Source organism: Salvelinus sp. IW2-2015, linkage group LG4q.1:29, assembly GCF_002910315.2.
Source record: "Salvelinus sp. IW2-2015 linkage group LG4q.1:29, ASM291031v2, whole genome shotgun sequence".
Lineage (NCBI taxonomy): Eukaryota > Metazoa > Chordata > Actinopteri > Salmoniformes > Salmonidae > Salvelinus > Salvelinus sp. IW2-2015.
In genome coordinates this window covers 33,360,684-33,369,266 of record NC_036842.1, presented here as the reverse complement: position 1 = coordinate 33,369,266, position 8,583 = coordinate 33,360,684, and positions in this window count along the sequence as shown.

Genomic DNA, 8,583 nt, shown 5'->3' with positions numbered 1-8,583 from the left:
TTACAGAAGGAGTCATCGAGAGAGATGTCACCCCTGCCTCCGCGGTGACGTCGGTTCGGTAACGATCGTTAATCAGATTCCCATTGACGATTACTTTTGTATATTGTATATTAGGCCTGTTTCAGAATAATCTAATGGTAGCCTGTTTATTCAGAGGAAATTATTTGCAGGTAGACATCTATAGAATATAGGCCTACAAATATAGATTTCCACAGGGTAAGCGATGCATGTCTATTCTATGCATTACATTTTTATTGGAAGCAAATTAAACTATGGCCTTAATTTGTTGTCATCGTTAAAATCAGCAGTTCTCCTTGACACAAAGCATCAGTGGCAGGATAGTAATTTGCTGTTTGATAGATTGGTGTGTCAATTAATTAGAGGAAGAGAGGGGTAATGGAAGGACAAAGTCACACACCTGTCCCTTTCTACAGCAGCAAGAGGGGGGAGGGGTGAGAGAGAGGGTGAGCGAGATGGACCGGGTTTAGAGAGTGAGAGCACTAATGTCTGTCAATTTTATCCCTCTCAGGTGTTCCCATTGCTCTGCCTGTTCTCAGGTATCTGGGAATGCCCCTTACATGCACTGTAGGGGTATAGGGGCTAAGGGAAGTATCTGAGGTGTCTAGAAGCTAATACTCAACCTTAAAAACATTTAACCGGAGTTGTGTTTAGTATGTCACTAGCACAATGTCTTGAAACCCGAAAACCAAAATATGTGCTGTTATTGGACACATTCAGTTTTACTCTGTGTTTCAAAACATTTTATACCTACTAAACGTGACCCAGGCTCAGGGTAACAGATCGTACCCCTGCAGACTGAGAAGGGGGAGATGGTTTGGGTTACACCAGTGTGTGTGTGTGTGATATAGCACTGGTAGGGGGTCTCTTGTGTAGATCAGTGCTTTTCAAACCTTTCCTCTGGGACCCCAACCCATAACTGTTGAATTCCATAACTAGCACACCTGATTCAATTTGATTTAAAAAAATATATATATTTAATCTTTATTTAACCAGGTAAGCTAGTTGAGAACAAGTTCTCATTTACAACTGCGACCTGGCCAAGATAAAGCAAAGCATTGCGACACAAACAACAACACAGAGTTACACATGGAATAAACAAGCGTACAGTCAATAACACAATAGAAAAAAAATCAAGTCTATATACAGTGTGTGCAAATGACATGAGGAGGTAAGGCAAAAAATAGACCATAGTAGCAAAGTAATTACAGTTTAGCAAATTAACACAGGAGTGATAGATTAGCAGATGATGATGTGCAAGTAGAAATACTGGTGTGCAAAAAAGTAAATAAAAACAATATGGGGATGAGGTAGGTAGATTGGGTGGGCTATTTACAGATTGGCTATGTACAGTTGCAGCGATCGGTTAGCTGCTCAGATAGCTGATGTTTAAAGTTAGTGAGGGAAATATAAGTCTCCAGCTTCAGCGATACGTTTGCAATACGTTCCAGTCATTGGCAGCAGAGAACTGGAAGGAAAGGCGGCCAAAGGGGGTGTTGGCTTTGGGGACAACCAGTGAGATATACCTGCTGGAGCGCGCGCTACGGGTGGGTGTTGTTATCGTGACCAGTGAGCTGAGATAAGGCAGAGCTTTACCTAGCATAGACTTATAGATGACCTGGAGCCAGTGGGTCTGGCGACGAATATGTAGCGAGGGCCAGCCGACTAGAGCATACAGGTCGCAGTGGTGGGTGGTATAAGGGGCTTTGGTGACAAAACGGATGGCACTGTGATAGACTGCATCCAGTTTGCTGAGTAGAGTATTGGAAGCTATTTTGTAAATGACATCGCCGAAGTTGAGGATCGGTAGGATAGTCAGTTTTACGAGGGTATGTTTGGTGGCGTGAGTGAAGGAAACTTTGTTGCGAAATAGGAAGCCGATTCTAGATTTAATTTTGGATTGGAGATGTTTAATGTGAGTCTGGAAGGAGAGTTTACAGTCTAGCCAGACACCTTGGTATTTATAATTGTCCACATATTCTAAGTCAGAACCCTCCAGAGTAGTGATGCTAGTCGGGCGGGCGGGTGCGGGCAGCGAACGGTTGAAAAGCATGCATTTGGTTTTACTAGCGTGAGTGAGCTAATCAGCAAGCCCTTAATTAGCTGAATAAGTCGTGCTAGTGGTGAAATGTAACAGGTATGTATGTAACGGATGTGAAATTAACGACGCTTCGTGGGTGACTGTTGTTGATGTGTGCAGAGGGTCCCTGGTTCGCGCCCGTGTCGGGGCGAGGGGACAGTACTAAAGTTATACTGTTACATGTACAACAACTGGGAGTTCCTGAGGATTGGTTTAAGGAACACTGCTGTAGTAGAGAAGACAGGTTCTAAAGTGTGTGTCAAGATGGAAACTAAAAGGCTTTCCTTCCTTTCTGTGCCTTCCCTTGATCTAGTGCGGTTGGTATGTTCCACCCTAGGGCAATCACATACTGTATCATGGGAATTAGCCAGACGGGAGAGGGGGAAGAGAGGGGTGGAGGTGGAGGGGGAGAGAGGTTGTAGGGTGGAAGATAGGGGGTGTAGAGGGAAAGAGGGGGTGCAGAGGGTGAGAGGGGGTAGGGAGGGAGAAAGGAGGTTGACAGGGAAAGAGGGGAGTGAAGAGAGGGGATGGGAGGGAGAAATCAAAGGACAGAGGGGGGTGGAGAGGGAGATGGGATGAAAAGAGGGGATAGGAGGGGTAAATCGAGGGGGAGAGAGGGGGCTGCAGAGGGGAACGACAGAGAGGTGGGTGGAGAGGCAGAGCTGGAGGGAGAGGGTGGTGAGGAGAACAATAGATGAAGAGTGTTGTTGAGTACAGCTGAACAGAGCTGCCCTCTCCTGATGTCAGGTCAGAGCAATACACAAGGGAACGTGTGTGTGTGTGTGTGTGTGTTTGTGTGGGACGACAAAGCCACCGTTGGCAGACCATAGTGTCTGATCAGACAGTCACACAAGACTGAATACACAGTTACTACTCTGTTTATAGACACCTTATAGATGATTAATATACATGAAGTGGTCATAAACTACAGCTGGTTTGTGTGTACATGTGTGTGAGTGTGGGGGGGCAGACACACACACACACACATACACACACATACACACACACACACTCACCTTATACATTAAGTCCTGACCTGATGTAAAACACAGTTATTCAGTGTTAGGTACAGAGCTGTTCATAGCCCATCACTAGCAGAGATTCAGAAGCAAGGACACACTGCTCAGTATGCACTGAGGTAAGTCTGTGTTGTGTGTGTGTGTGTATGTTTATAGGTGTCTGCAGTTTGTGTGCAGAGGTGTCTGCAGTATTCTGCTAGAGGGCAGCGTAGCGTGGAGAAAACACTCCGACCTGCAGTTTTCCGTTGCCCTGGAAACAGGTAGAGATCCTCTCCTTTTCTTCATCTTTCTCTCCTCTACCCAGTGTCCCGTCCTCCTCTCCCTCCTACTCCCCCCCCCACCACCTCCCCTTCACCCTCCTCCTCCTCCCTCAATTCCTCCCTTCCTCTCCACCCACGTCCTATGCCCCCTCCCCCCACGACCTGCCGCAGCGCTAACACACACACACACACTCCACACTCACCAACTCCCCACCATTCCAATTCACTGCAGTCATTTAACAACCGACTCTTCCTGACTCCCACCACATACTAGCACACAGAGTGAACGCACACACACTCAAGCACGTACACACGCTTACAGGGCACAGGGTCAAATGGTGCTTCAGTATTGATCTGATATTTCTCTGTTGTGTGTGTGTGTGTGTGTGTGTGTGTGTGTGTGTGTGTGTGTGTGTGTGTGTGTGTGTGTGTGTGTGTGTGTGTGTGTGTGTGTGTGGTTGAGACAGGAGGATCACTATTGCAGCAATATGACCTCCAGCTAATCTCTGAGCAGAGAAGAGAGGGAGGGAGAGAAATAAGAGAGGGAGGAGAGAGAAGAGAGAGAGAGGAGAAAGAGAGACAAAAAGGAGAGAAAGAGAGTAAAAGAAAGAGGGAGGGGGAGAGAGAGAGGAGAGAGAGTGTGTGAAGTGTCTGCATGTGATTATGTCTGTCTCTGCACTGCTATTGCTGCAGCTGATGATGGAGACAAAGGGAATGGAAGCTTTTTCCTTTCTTTCTTTCTCTCTCTCTTTCTATTTCTCTCTCTCCTGTGCTGACCTTCTGTCTCTTACACTCTTTTACATTATTTTAGAGACGCTAGACACACACACACAGACACAGGTGTGTGTGCTTACCCACACATGCAAGGTAGCCTTTCTTCATTTTCTGGCTTTTCTTAGTCAGTGTTTTGTTTTTCTGTTTTCTCAGTGCATTCCATTGTGGTGACTTCTCTCTGGCCAGGGCGGAACATTCCACAGAAATGGCTGACCCACAATAACACACACACACAGGCAGGAAGAGTGAACAAGGGTCTCCACCCTTGCTCAGCCAAATACAGTAGTCCTACACACACACACACACACACTCAACTCATCCATGTAATGACACAGACACATACTGCTCACACAATCTCTAGCAATGTGTAGTCCCTGGTTTTCCCTCTCATATCTGCAGACCACATGCCTAAGGCAAACTGATACAGTTGCCATCTGCCTCTCTACCCCTCACACTCACACACACTGCTGTAGACAGGCCTACTGACTGGGACTGGCACAATTATCATATCGTCGTGTAACCGACAATTATGGACAAAAATCGTGAACAACAAAAAAAGATAATCATCTTAATATTCATTTTAGGAGTAGGTGGGATACAACTTTGTATTCAAGTAGATATAGTTTTACCCTATAGCAGTTTTACATTTTTACATGAAATGGGTAAATTTGGTAGTCATTTGACGAGTAGAACAGCACGGACGGGAGGAGAAGCTTAATTTCCAAAAGTTCCAAATGGTCTTTTACCTCATTTTTCTCCCAATTTCGTGATATCCAAATGCGATCCCATTACAATCTTGTCTCATTGCTGCAACTCCCAAACGGGCTCGGGAGAAGCGAAGGTCGAGTCATGCGTCCTCCGAAACATGACCCGCCAAACCGCGCTTCTTAACAACCGCCCTCTTAACCTGGAAGCCAGCTGCACCAATGTGTCGGAGGAAACACTGTTTAACTGACTATCGTAAGTCAGCCTGCAGTCGCCCGGCCCGCCACAAGGAGACACTAGAGCGCAATGAGCCAAGTAAAGCCCCCCCAGCCAATCCTCTAACTCGGATGACGCCGGGCCAATTGTACACCGTCCTATGGTACTCCCGGTCACGGCCGGTTGTGACACAGGCCGGGATCGAACCCGGGTCTGTAGTGACGCCTCAAAACCATTCATTTTTGAGACAGGGGTGTTCCCAAAGCTGTGCTGTATTCATTAGGTATGTCATTGCTAATTTAAAAAAATGCATTATGATGCATTACTAACTCAAAACATTTTTAAACAATTTTGACAGTAACCAAGGCTATTTGCATGACAATTAACTGTTACCCCAAATTCCATAATCCTCACAGCCCTACATACCTGTGTCTGTGTGCCCCGACTACACACACACACACACACATTCAGGTACACACACAACAGTGGAGGCTGCTGAGGGGAGGACTGCTCATAAAAATGGCTGGAATGGAATCAATGGAATGGTATCAAACAAATCAAAGATGTGGTTTCCATGTGGTTGATACCACTCCATTGACTTCATTCCAGACATTATTATGAGCTGTCCTCCCCTCAGCAGCCTCCACTGACACACACAGGCATGTACACATACAGGTCCACAGGCGTGTCATGCACGCACACACACACAACAGCTCCAACCCCTCCATCTGTCCAGAAACATATTGATAACAGACCGATGGTGTGTTTTAATAGTCCATCCTATTTCTGCCTCTTATTCTGTGTTTCCAGATCAGATTAGGGAATTAGTGGAGTATGAGGAGACAGCGCATAAAATTGACTACAACAGAGCCCCTGGATTACACTGTCCATCACCGCCACCTTGTGTTCAAGGGCGGTCTTGACAGTTTATCTTCCACATAGCGAATTTGCATTTCATCCTGATGAGATTATTGTAACAGATACCTGCTTTATTTCGTGCTGAATATGTAATGACAAATTATCAAATGTGCGAATAGAATAACTAGTTATTCAATGCATGGCGCCGATTCAGTGTAGTCAACTGTGTTCTAAGGGCAGAAATTATCTGATTGGTTTCTAAAAGGTAAATGGCCGGAGTTTAACAGATGCACAATTTTTTTAAACAAGCGGAGGTTTGAACTGAGAATCTTGTTAATTAAACTTTGACATACAAGTTGTAATGTTTTGAAATCATTATTGTGTCACATATAAGTGTGACAATATCTCTAAAATACAACTAGTCTCCTGACTTGAAGCAAAGAGTAATTAATCAGAGCAAGCTAGCTAGCTATGCATTTAGCAACCTCAAATTAATAAATAGAGCTAGCTAGGTAGCTAGGTGTCAAATATACAAGTCAGCTAACATTTTCTTAATTGAAATGTTAAATTGAATAAACTATATGGATTTAAGAAAATGGGGATGGACAGATAGCTAGCTAATTTCCCCCCAACATCGGACACTCTCTAGCGGTTGGAGGATTAAATCACTTTGAGCTCAAGATTTAAATGGCCTGGAAAATAACGGTACGTTTTGCAACTAAAGACACCTTTCTAGCTAGCTGACCACCGATTTTCATTGTAGTTTATGTAAATTAAGTTAGGTTTTGAGAGTTTTCAAAAAAGTTATATATCTCTCTCTCTCTCTCTATATATATATATATATATATATATATATATATATATATATATATATATACATACACACACATAATTTAATATCCAACTTTTTACCTAAATTATTCAAACTCATATGTGAGTATTAAACTGTTATCTACTTTCTCAAAATAAAAGATGAATCTGTAAAACAAATAATGAGACATTATTTGGTTACAACACTGAAGAAGATGGTGAAGAACGATTTTTAAGAGTACAGGAGGGCACACCGGGCTACGCAATGAAAAGTTGACGTTCAAGTTTTTTTTTTTTACTGTAAGGCTAGCCAACTAGTCTACTATCTAGTAAACACTTCGGATATGAGGCTAGTGTCTCTTTTTTAACTAAATTAAACAGATATATCTTGTAACTGAACAAAATAGTTAGATGGCCAATAACTGGGGACCATGTTTTTCTTTTTTTAATGTAACCTTAATTTAACTAGGCAAGTCAGTTAAAAACAAATTCTTATTTACAATGACGGCCTATCCCGGCCAAACCCGGACGACACTGGGCCAATTGTGCGCCACCCTATAGGACTCCCATTCACGGCCGGATGTTATACAGTTTGAAATCGAACCAGGGACTGTAGTGATGCCTCTTGCACTGAGATGCAGTGCCTTAGACAGCTGCGCCACTTGGGAGCCCATATGCCGATAATATTTTTTGCTAAACCGCTTATCAAAAAGCTGATAGTGGTAGTATTTCCACTGAAATGTCAAACACCAATAATTACAAAACATTGATGGCTTGATCACAAGATAACGCTGTTGAATATACCGACAATATGGGGTGCTACTGTAACGGATGTGAAATGGCTAGCTAGTTAGTGGGTACGCGCTACTAGCATTTCAATCAGTTACGTCACTTGCTCTGAAACCTAGAAGTAGTGTTGCCCCTTGTGGAGCGATGGGTAACGACGCTTCGTGGGTGTCAGTTGTTGATGTGTGCAGAGGGTCCCTGGTTCGCGCCCGTGTCGGGGCGAGGGGACGTACTAAAGTTATACATCTCTTACTAATGTTGAGTCATAGAATAGAGCTAGCTAGCTAGGTCTCAAATATCAGTTAATCTGCTTCCACTTAATTTATCAGAATATTTAGTTGAATAAACTTTATAAATTTAAACATTTCAATGGACTGTTATGCTTCCCTGGGGGCAGAAACATAAAATGCTACGCTAAATGTAGCTTAGCTGAGCAGAGAGCTATCTCCTAAAGTTGAATTATGAAATAGAAATCGCTAGCAAGTTAGGTGCCAAATCTGCCAGTAAATCTGTTAGTTGAATAAGTGATATAAATAAATAAAAATTGGCTAGCTCTTTTTATGATTCAACATTATCTGCTTAACCAGCTAGTCCAGCTTAGCTTAGCATTTTACATTTCGGGAACCCAGGGCTAGTTCATTCCAATTATTTTGGTTTATTTAGTTTATTCCACAAAATACTGATGAAGTGGGAGATTACTTAATGGTATATTTAAGACCTAGCTAGCTAGCTCTATTCTATGACTCAACATTAGTAAGAGATCTGCAAGTCAACTAGCTCTGTTTAGCTTAGCAATTTACATTGCTGTCCTCGTTTATGTGCATATAGGTTATTCAACTTAACATTTCAATAAAACAAATGTTAGCTGACTTTCTTGTATATTTGCTAGCTAGCTCCATTCACTAATTCAATATGAGTAGCTAAGAGGTTGCTCTGTTTAGCTTAGCATGTTGCTGCTAGCTTGCTACATATGCTACAGGAAACCAGTTGTATCTAGACATATTGTCACATTTGTCTGACTACTGTAACACAATAATTTGAAAACGTTACAACTTGT